Genomic DNA, 12,005 nt, shown 5'->3' on the forward strand with positions numbered 1-12,005 from the left:
TGCCACTCTCTTCAAGAGAGCTGTGAACTAGGTGGCACTGCCACACACCTGAGGACGCATTCTGATCTCTGTGAGTTGATCAAAGTAGTCAACCCTCCCTAGCCTTCTTGGTGAATTCACTCCCTAGCTCATTGACTTGTGGTGAATCTAGCCCATGAGGGTCCTCTAACCCATCCCTCCAAGCCTATGCAATGTACAAAGGAAGCCTGGACCTCCTTCTATATCCTGGCACGGAGGTTTTCAGGTGAATAGGAGAGGTCTGCACCATTCAAACACACTTGGGAGCCCATGACCTTTCTCAGTTAAGTGGGTAAGGGAAGGAAGTGGTGAGAAATGAGGCTGGGAGGTGGACAGGGGTGAGATTATGAGGGGCCTTGTATATCACATAAAGGATCGTGGATTTTATCCTCCACTCGGGTAAGAGATAAGGGCAAAATTGCTGGGTTACATTACCTAGCTAATCCAGTCAACTGACCTGGATACCTAGAAATAAATTCAGAGGTGAAATTAAAGTAGAAATGAATGAAGCTTTTGTTGTTTAGTTTCCAAGGAAAGAGTAACAGATGAACACAGACATTAGCTTTTGTGATTAAGAAATAAAAAGCTGTTCTGTGGATATGATTTTTATTTCCCTAGTTTATCCTTTTAAAGACAATTTTAGTATTCTATTATCTATAATAAGATGAGACATTGCTTTTATAATTAGGAAAATATGTGCTACATTAAAGGATTTAATGCAGAAACAGATACTGAGATTGAGATTGTGGAGTTAATATTTCCTTATAAACATGTTGCTGTTTCTATGTAAGAGTCATTGTCTTTTCTGGTTTTACTTGCTTGTAAAACAAAGAATTTTCGGTCCCTAAAACAAAGGAAGAAGTGGTTACCTAATATTTCTGTTTAAACCAGTTATTAAATGTCTGACAAAATACAAGTTTTGGCAAACGAGCGCCCTATACTTGCTGTGACCTTCTTCAAAAGAATTCAAGGTCGTGAACCTTTGGAAGTGATGCTCTTCTCTTTTCTCACTTCCTCCTCTTGATATTCAGTGGTTGGCCTAACCAGAGACACAGCCAGCCACACGGTGTGAGAAAGCTCAGGATGAAAAATCTGTACTCTGGGGAGAAACAATAAGAAAGCCAAATTTGCCTGCTTAAATAGTTGAGGCTAGTTTCTCTTTTTAGATTCATCTGCCTTTTGTTTTTTTCCAGGGCATTATTTTTTCTGTCAGTTCTTTATTCATTCATTCATCAAGTGTTTACTGTGCATCTATTCTGTGATAGGCACAGAACTCGGGGCTGGGTATACAGCGAGTGGTAAACAAAATAGACACAATCTCTGTTGTCATAGAACTTATAGTCTAATGTGGGAGGTGACCAATAAATAAATACTGGGGGTGCCGGAAGAATGTATACAAGTGGACACTTTGGTCAACGCTGCTCAAGCAATAGTTCGCCTTAATCAGAAGTGTCTGGACGCTAATGGTAACCACTTTGAGCACCTCTCCTAATTGCAGAAGTCAAACATGACTTGGATTCATCTTTTGTTATCGGTATATATTGAGTATTACAATTTTAATACAGTTTTCCTCCCTTAAAATGTGTATACACTTTTTTGGCACCCTCTGTATATTATGACTAGGGAGCTGCACCATGGGGTGGGGGTGGGGCTGAGCGAATGAAGCCAGATACTGAAGAAAAGCCAAGATGTAGCTTCACCTGGAATTTCTGGAGCCTCTGAAAACTTGACATTCAAGAGCTCCAGGCTCTTTTTTTCTTTCTTTTTTTTTTTTTCCCCCACAAGTTTCTTTTATAGAGTCTGAGTTTGAAAGGGGACAGAATGAAGGGCAGTAGAATACAATGAGATATTTCTTCTCCCCCATCTTCCCCAAGGAGTACAAAGAAGTCCCATTTCTATGCTTTTTCAAAAACTTTATTTTAGCTGTCCAACGGAGAACAGTTTGAACTAACAGACTATTTATTGTTTGCACTATTTAGTAGCAACTGCAGACTGTTATACAGGAGAGTCAGGTTTTATCTTCCAGGGGGAGAGAATATGTGAAGACAGGCTGTGTGTTTAGTCCAGAGCTAACATGTGATAAGATTTCTAGTTTTCACTTAGAGTTCTGACGTAGCTTAGACCCAAGCTTCCTAAAAGTGAGAAGATGCACGTCAGAAACTTTGTCCCCTCTCATTCTTTACAGGTCCAAGCCCTCCTGATCAATTCTAAATATTGGATTGAAAAAATTTTTTCCAACAAGAAAATTTTGAGGCTTTAAGCTTAGGAAATTTTATTTTTATACATACCCAATTGTTATAATAAATCATTGGTGATTTTGAAGATGGCAGTTAACATTAGAAAGATAACTAAATATTTCAAATATTCAAGGGAATCTATAAAAGAATGTCTTTAGCTGAACAGTATTGATGTGAATAGGAACAAAAATATCTGAGAAGAATGTCATATTAATAGGTGACTAGAACACAACAGTTACTCAAGAATTTTAAATTTAAGAAAGAAAGATTTACATTGATAAGCTGTCAAGGAAGGGAAAAGGTTTAATTATGCATGGCATCTGTAATTATATTTGTAAGAATAGCTTGTATGGCAGTTCAAGCTATGTTTTTACATTAATAGAATTATTTGATTTTCATTTGTTGAATTATTAGTTACTACTGTCATTTCTTTAGCTATAAATATGTGGCTAATGTTGGGGAGACGGACCTCACTTTGTCTTGTAATGTGTGATGTTAACATGGTAAATTACTTTGGGATTATGAGCAAATTTTCTATTTGTCAAAACCCTGGTGTGGGGTCTAGATGATTTTTCTGTACCATATCGTTCTTTTACAAATATTTATGTTAGGAAAATATTCATACTTTCAAACAGAAGAGGGAGGGGCTTTCTAGCCTTAGAATAAGAGTTACATGATAAATCATTAAACGGCAAGTGTACATATTTTTTATGTCTATCAGGGTTCTTATGTGGAAGTGTGCTTTTACCATTTCCCTTGTTTAAGTAAGAGAGTAAAATGGTTCTGTGTGTTTATGAAGGGATTGCATTTGCTCCAGAGATGCTGGGAAAAGCAGGCTTCTCCCAGATATCTTGAGAACTCTGGCAGCCTTATGGGGACTAACTCCACACTTTCTTCAAAGAAAATGATGCAGATGAACTACTATTCTGTTACTATATAGAAAAAGAAACAAATACACGTTAAGTACATGCAAATATATGTAAATATCTACATATAGGGATATTTATATGCCTGGTTGTAAAATTCACAAACAAGTGGATTTGGCCACCCTTCCATGTAGTTCAAATGTGAATAGGTGTGAAAGTGCTTTTCATAACTGCATTACGACGGAAAAAACATCAAAACTGCTGTAGTTTTCCATTTCTACTGTATTTTATATGCAACCTATTTTAATAAACTTTATGTGCATTTAAGTGTAAATATATATGTATGTATACACACACACATACACACACACACACATATATACACACACATACAGAGGCTGCAAAAAAATGTATACACATTTTAAGAAAGGGAAAAACCTTACTAAAACTATGCCTATGGCAACCACTTTGAGTACCTCTTGTAATCGCAGAAGTCAAACATGGCTTGTATTCCTCTTTTGATATATATTGAGTATTATAATTTTAATACAGTTTTTTCCTTTCTTAAAATGTGCATGCATGTTTTTGGCACTGTGTGTGTGTGTGTGTGTGTGTGTGTGTGTATTTACATTTATATATATGATGACTATTTGTTGCAGGGACTTCAGACGACAAATGGAAGGCCATCTGTTACACAGAGTAACAGGGGTGGGAAAGCTGTGCACTGTCTGAGGAGGAAATATTTAAGGAGAGGATTAGCACACGTGGAGTTGGGAGAAAATTGTCCAGGCAGAGGGAACAGCACAGGGAAAGGCCCTGAGACAGGGAAGATCTAAACTGAGAAGGGGATTGTCTGGACCTGAGAGACCAGCAGGCCTGAGGAGGTCGCCAACACAGGGTCCTCAAAGTCAAGAGTTTGTACTGGAAAGGAGATGAAAGGCTTTTAAACAAAAGCGTGAAAGGAGGGAAAGGGACGGCCAGTTTTGCATTTTCAGAAGATTCCTCTGAAAACTACAGACTTACTTGCGGAGGCCTCTCCTAGGACACACAAGGACCTGGTCTTCTGTGCCTACAGGAACAGGAGCAGGGTGGCCGGGGCCCCGGGGAGGCCAAGGTTTTACTGGAGATCCTTGATTAACTTCTGATTTGGGGGTTATTACATATATATTCCAAGACTGGAAGCAGGAAGAAGAAAAGGGCTAGTGCAGATGTGCAGGACAGACGTGAAGCGCACTTAGGGACATCTGGTGATCCTGTGGGAGCGAGCGGGAGGGAGGGGCGCAGATGATTCCTGTTTCTGGACTTGGGATTGAGCAGCTAAGGAGACGGGGATGAGAACCAAAATTGGGGAGAGTTGAAGAGAGACTGTCTGGGGCACTGGCAGCTCCAGAATTTCCCTTTAGGAGAGGCTTAGAGGTGGCCGGCTAGTTGGAAGTAGGTGCTGGAAGAAATTAGTTTTAAATATGCATTTGCATAGCATTTAAATCAGTCAGGATATGTTTGATTATACTGCAGTGACCTAAAACACACACACACATACACACACCTCAGAACTCAAAAAGCAAAGCCTCAGTGAATTATACAACAAAGGTTTTTTTCTTCTATCTTTTTGTTTTAATTCTTGCTCAAAATTTGTTGTGGGTCCAAATGATTCTGGGCAATTTTCCGCCACGTGACGGCTCAGCATTCCAGGCTGTTTTAATCTTAGGCATTTACGTAGCAACAAATGATAACCCCAGAACAAAGAAAGGGAGGAAAAGAGAGCAAGGCAAATTGTGCACCTGCTTTTAAATATTTCCACCCAGAAGCAATATGTGTAGTTTCACTCACATTTTAGTGGCCAAAGTAAGTGCCATAGCCAGGTCTAACTTCAAGGGCATAGGTAAATAAAATCCTCCATTGGTGAACTCCAGTAATGTTTACAACATTACTCTACATAAGAATGAAAAACTTCAAAAGTCTGTACCAAAGAGTGGGGTAGAGGTTATGAAGGGAGGTGGAACTTGGGGCTCGATGAGCCTCCCCCTCACCCCCAGTCCCACTCCCATTCACTATCCTGTTTTGTGGGGTGAGGGTTGGGGGAAGGGGCTCAAGAATCCCAATTTTGGACACATTTAATTCAAGATGCCTCTCTCCAAGTGGAGGTGTCAAGCAGTTAAATCAGTTAAATCAGAGGGCAGGGCTGACTGGAGATAATTTGAGAGACTAAAATTGCAAGTCTACAGTTGGATATGAGAGCGTGAAGCCCAGGAGAGTGGACTAGCCTGGGGGTCGGGGGTAAGACTTGTCTAAGGAAAACATGGACAGGATTAGAAGGCCTGGTGACGACCACAAGTAAAGGAGGGTCTGAGGAGGAGACTGAAGAGGAACAGACAGGAGGGGGAGAATCAAGAGTGTCATTGCTAAAACTAAGGAAACAGAGCCTTAAAAGGTTTGCGTGTTTCTCCTCGTAGCAAAGCAAAGCCCTCTACTTGTGTGATGCATCCCGCCCCTTCTGGGCCTCCATTCCTCTGGCTCGCCCGCTGCCGAATCATTTCTGTTAGCGCTTACACATGCTCCAGTGAGTGACGTGTCCCATCTCGTAGAACAAGACCCGCCTCTTCTGCCGCCGTCCACCAGAGTCGGATCACAAAGAGCTCGGCACGCGGGGCTCCCTCCAGTCACTCCCACACCCCAAGTTCTCCAGGCCCTTTGCAAGTATTCTTCCCTCTGACAGCCAGGCTTTCCCCAAATGTTTCTAAAGATGAACTTTCTCATCTTTTTAGTCTCAGCTTAAATGTCATCTTCCCAAAGAGGCTTTGGCCACACTTTGTAAAGCAGTTCTGCATCCCTGCCCTTGGGCCATGGGTGCCTGTCTTAGTCTGTTCAGGCTCTCTAACAAAAATGCCATAAACTCAGTGGCTTAAAAACAACCAATGTTTATTTCTTACAGTTCTGGAGGCTGGGAAATCAAAGGCTTTGGCAGATTGTGTATCTGGCAAGGGCCCACTTCCTGGTTAGTCCAAGGTACCTTTTCACTGTATCTACACAGCAGAAGTGGGCAAGGGACCTCTGCGTAAGCACGTTCAGGAGGGCTCCACTCTCAGACCTAATTACATCCCAAAGGCTCCACCTCCTCCTCTTATCACAGTGGTGGTTAGGATTTCAACATGTCAGTTTGGGAGCGGGGGACACAAATATTCAGACCATAGCAGTGCTTTATATCTCATTGTCCTGCTCTGTTTCCTGCACAGCACTTACAGGTCTCTGAAGTTCTTGTTTGTTTACATGCATACTGTGAGTTCCTTCCACTAGAAAGTAGGCTACAAGAGGATATAAGGAAAGCTTATTTGGGGGAGAGGGTGGGAGTTTGGGTGTATAAGGAGTGGTCATTTCCCCCCAAAATATCACATTTGCTGCAATTTTAAGACAGTATGTTGATAAGAGAGTTAATATGATGAAAATAACATTTGAGCAAGCAGTCTGAAATTCATATTGTGATGCAAGCAGAGAAGTTAGTCAAAGGTTGGCACCTTTGTAAGTGCTCGCTGCCCCACCAACCACAGTTGTGGGGCCCACCACCTCCCTTACCCTGGCCCCAGGCCAGATAACTCGGATGTCATAACCAGCTACACTTTTAAGGCAGGACCTCCTCACAGCTACGCAGCGCCTAGAACAGTGTCGAACGCATAGTAGGTGCTCAATAATTATTGAATGAAATGTTACCAGTTGCAAATGTTGCATAGAGCTTAGATTCAGGCTGAAAACCACCCACTGATTTCGATATGAAGTTCACTGGTAACCTCAGGTGGGGGTGTTCACAGTTGAGCATTGGCCAAATGGCAAGATTGCAGGGAGGGGGAAGAAAGAGAAAAGAGGACGTGAAGCCGGGGAGATTGCTCTTTCTAGAAGCATGGTTGCAAACAGAAGAAAGAACAGGACAGTAATTACAAGGTGCAAAATGAGAGGAGGGGTTTTGTTTGGCTCTAAAGAGTACCTTTTTTTGTATGTCAAGAGAATAGAGCCAGTAATGAAAGAAGAATTGAAGATGTATGAAAGGGGATAACTGATGGTGTGTGGACAAGAGGAGAGTTAGCAGAAGTCAGACAAAGAAGTCCCTTTCCTCTGGGATGCAAGGAGGTCAGGATGGGTTGGGGTGGGGGCCAGGAAACTGAAGGATGGGCCCGCTACTCGTCTTTATTTTCTTTCAAAACAGAAAGCTCAGAAACTTGACGTCAGGAACAAACTGCTCTTTTCAAGTTTTCCTCTTAACCAGTTTAATTCTGCTCCATATTTGTTTACATCTCCTTTTTACTTTTGTCTTGTCAGGCTCTGTCTGTCATCTCCTCCCTATTCGGTATCCACCTGCAGCCCCTTCGGCTGAGTTGGTGTATTACCATGGCCCGTCTTCTGGGATCACCTTGCTCTTTGATACCCAAATAACAAAACCTTCCATCCTTCCATGAAATTGTGGGCTTGCCAGGCTTTTATCTGATTTCTCTAAGTATTAATGAAGATTCCCATGGAGTGTTTTCACATTTCACCAACTTTATCACCTATTTCTGTAACTCAGTTCCAATTGGCGTAATAATTCAGCTCAACGATGGACACAAACTCTCCCTTAATTCCCTAAAATATAACCAAGATATTTTAAACAAGTTTTTATTTGAAAGCTTAGGGATAACAGAAAGGAATTACCAGGGAAAAAAAGTAAAGAAGTGTTGTAACTCAAATGTCCAGCCCATTTTTTCCTGTTCTACCTTGAGATCATTTTCTCAGATGTCAGAAAAGCATATCTAATTACACAAGTACCATTAAGATTTCTCACCACATAGAAAAACTTGCTAAAAACCCTATCTGAACTCTTCTGCATTTCCAACCAAGTTTCTATACCTATGTCAGTTGTCTGTTCCCTTGTGCAAAAGTTTCCTCCCACAACACACAAAAACCTCTGGCCTTCAGCAGGTTCTTTATCCAAATCACAACCTGCTCTGCAAAACAAAAGATGGCAGAACAAATTTCTGCAAAACAAAAGCCCTACTTGTTAGTCAAACTTGACCAAGCATCACACCACCACACCCCTCCTGGGGTCTGGGACTCAAACCAGAACTTTGCCCTGTAATTGTTTTAGACATGCTTCAGGTCATTATTATGGATCAAATGCTTAGTTTGTGGGCCACAATATATTTGTATTTATATATGCACATTGCCTCATTGCCATTGCAGTTCTCTTCATATGCCTTCCAAACTTTTGATGAACTAGAACATTCAATACCTACATATGGTAGATTTGGTTTACCTGTAGCTGGTGCCACCTAGTGGACATCATCTCTGAAACAGCTGTGAATCTACTGCTTGTTTGTCCACCTGGCAAAGGTGGTGATAAAATTGAAGATGGCTAACATTCATTAAGTGCTTATTGTTAGGCATTGTGTCAGATGTGATGCTAATCTTATTAAATAATTTAATCTCCAAAACACTAGGAGGTGGGAACAACTATCCCTATTTTGCAGAATATGGAAACTGGGACGAGGAAAGCTTAAGTGAGTTGCCTAAGGCCACTCAGGAAGTAAACGGCAGAGCTAAAATTCCAAAGTCCACACTTTTAATTACTATGCCAAAACAATGAATCAGTTCTATTGATGATTCAGTACAATGTGTTTATACTGTATTGGGAGGTGAGTGGTTTAACACCTGGGAGATGGTTTAAGAAGACTTAAGTACTAACAGGTCTCAAGGAGGCAGCTTGGTTGTCCTCTGGGGCATGAAGAAGGGGCCAAAGAAATGTCCTGCACTGAGCAGACAGGACGCATTCTGAATTCCTCTGGTGCCCTGGGCAAGGATGCAGGCGGACCAGGCCATCGTTTTTATTGTCTTTCTATGCAGGAGATCAGCAAATATTCGCAAGTGGGATCACTAAAGGGTAAAACGTGACACTCTCCCCTTGCCCCCCATTCAGTTAGAAAGCTCAGACTTTCTCCTGACAATGTGGAGTCTTTACTCCTGACCAAGGAAGTGTATACCATTCTGCAGCTTCTCAGCGAGAAGCTCAGGGCACTCAACTGCCCACATCATCTCTGTTGAGGAGCCCGATATGTATCTTCATGGTGCGGCCAAGGACTGTGTGTATCGCAGGACAGTTAAGTCACTCGCAGATGTATCGGTCAGCTTGCCATAAGAAAATAGACTGGGTGGTTTAAACGACAGGAGCTTTATGTCTTCACAGTTCTGGAAGCTGCAAGTCTGAGATTTGCGGGGGTAGGTTCTCGTGAGAGCTCTCTACAAGAAGGCAGCCAGGAAGGGAGTTCTTACCAGAAACGGACCTACCCCATCTGTCCTCACATCTCATACTCTTATGAAATCCCCTTATGCACATCTGTAATAAATTTGGTCATTTTCTGCTGTTAATCTGTCTATAATTTATTAGTCCTGTCAGAAGAACTTAGACACAGCATGTCTAGCTTTGTCTCTCTACAGCTACGTGGGTAGGTAAGTAGCAATCCTTTCATGACAACAATGTGGCACTCTGCACTCAATACAAGGCCTACGTGCCCATTCCTCGATCTGCCTCTGCTCTAGTAGTACTGCAAGGGGATAATCCCGATAGGCTGCATTTCCCTGGCTCCTAGGTCAGCTGCTATCTGGCTGGGGTCAATGAATGGGAGACTGGAGGGCAAGAGAAGGGGAGAATCCAGGGGTAGATTCTTCACAGAAGTTGTGTTTTTTCTGGCCCCGTGTTTCAGGTACCAGTGTTTTCTCTCTTTGTCCCTTCAGCCAAGGGCTCAGCGTTTCTGGCTCTTACCCTAATCCCTGGGTTACCTCATTGTCGTATTTGGCATCTTAGCTCCTCCATTACCTACACAACCAATTCCCTGCATTAAATTCCCTCCCTGAAAATAATCAAAGTAGTTTCTAGTTAGACCCTGACTGCTCTATGATAGATGCTATATTAATTGCAATATTCTACTTTTAATTAACTTTACCTGAATTTGATACAACAAAAGAACATGAAGTAGAAAATTTTTTTCTTTAACATGAAGGATATTACTTTCTAAGAGCACTTTCTAGGTTAAAGAAAGAAATTATGAAAACCTCTCAGAAGTTAGAGTTGTTGTTCTTAATATTTTTAACTATTTTTCAACTTTAGACAGTAAAGGTAGATGATTCATGAAAAATTAGTGCTCCCATGCTGTCACCTGTCCACAAGTTTTTGGTTACACTATTATTTATTTTGTTCAGGTTTATAACATTCATATTCCATTTTGTAACCATAATTTCCATAGTTGCTCAGTATTAGTAAAGTTACATATTTAAACCAATTGTATTTCACTAGAATGTAAGTTTCACACAGGCAAGGTGGATTATTTGCTTTGTTCACTGAGACATTTAAAATGACTAGAAGAATGAGGAATTCCTGAGAAAGGGAGACTAGAGGTGAACGCTGGGGACTTGTATGTCTGAAAATCTCTCTAATCTACACTGAGACATCCAGGATGCTGGGATAGAATTCTAAATTGGAAATCACTTCTCATAATTTTGAAGGCACTGCTCAATTTTCTACCTTCCGCAATGCCTCGCTTCCTTTAGCTCAGCTCCATCCACGAGAGAGAGTGCTTTGCCTTAGGCTTTTTTCAAGTTCATTAGTAACATTTTAAAATTTTCTAAAAAAGAAAATCCATTTGAAGTAATTGACCATTATGTTTTCTAATGTCCTTTACCCAAGAATAGCTTTTCCTAGAATTTGGTACCAGGAAAATGTTTGAATCTCAGGGAAACTTCTATGCTATCTTCTACGAGACAATAGGAATTAAGTAATCTACTGTGATTCATTTTTTTTGGTCTTGACTGTTAGTGTCCAATTCCATTAAACTCTCATATGATACATTCAATTCATTTGTATCCTCAGATGTTTAACAAATGTGCCGGAAAGGAAAAAAATAAAAATGACTATTGGGGGAACCTGGAAAATGACTAGAAGAGTGTCTGCTACTAATGAATAAATTAGTTACGAGAGTTATTCACTCTTAGTTTTAAATTTTAATCTCTCTCCTTATTGGCTGGGTTTCATTGTTGTATATGTGCATATGTGTAAACAAACACACACAAAGGGTTTTTTTTCTCACTCAAGAGAAGTTCAGACATGCTATGCTGTTTGAGGTCCTTCTTGTTTGAAGATATGGGCTGTTGTCTTCTGGCATTAGATGTTCTTTGTCCATTTTATCGAGTGAACTCTGAATGTTGGTGTAATAAGTTGTCACTAATTCTTCACAATCCCAGTGGTCAATGCCCTCCTATCATAATTAGTTTTTTTTATTGTAAGTTTTACCCATTCGTTTGCCATATTCATTTGTGTGCAGAAGTTTTAAATGTTTCTTTTTTTTTTTTTAAAGTTTTGACAGGGCCAAATTTTCTCTGCTGATGTTCTTCAGTAAGTCAACAAGTATTTTGTGAGCACCTTCTGCTAAATACTTCCATCCTCTGCTAAATACTGTGTATTATACAAATATGGATGGCCAATGGACCCTGTCCTCAAGGAGCCCGTCTTGTAAGGTAGACAAAATAAGCATGTTACTACAATATGAAGTAGAGTGTGATGTCTTAAAAGAAACACAGTGCCTGGATGTTCTGAAGGGGCAGTAATTACCAAGAAGAATGAAGGAAATGACCAGTTATTGAAAGCCTGTTATTTGGCAATAAAGAGTCTTCACAGATGTTGTCTCCTTTGATGATCAGGACAACTCTGGAGGGAAAGTTATCATTATCCCCATGTACCAACACAGAAATGAAGCTTAATTGGCTAATTATGACACAGGAAGAGTTGACATTTGAACCCAGTTCTGCCTGCTTCCAAACCTCATGCTCTTTATCTATTACATATATTACCTGTTGCAAGAATGAGTCAGAA

Source organism: Rhinolophus sinicus, chromosome 4 (assembly GCF_057876585.1).
Source record: "Rhinolophus sinicus isolate RSI-liver-muscle chromosome 4, RSI-T2T, whole genome shotgun sequence".
In the NCBI taxonomy this organism is placed as follows: Eukaryota; Metazoa; Chordata; class Mammalia; order Chiroptera; family Rhinolophidae; genus Rhinolophus; species Rhinolophus sinicus.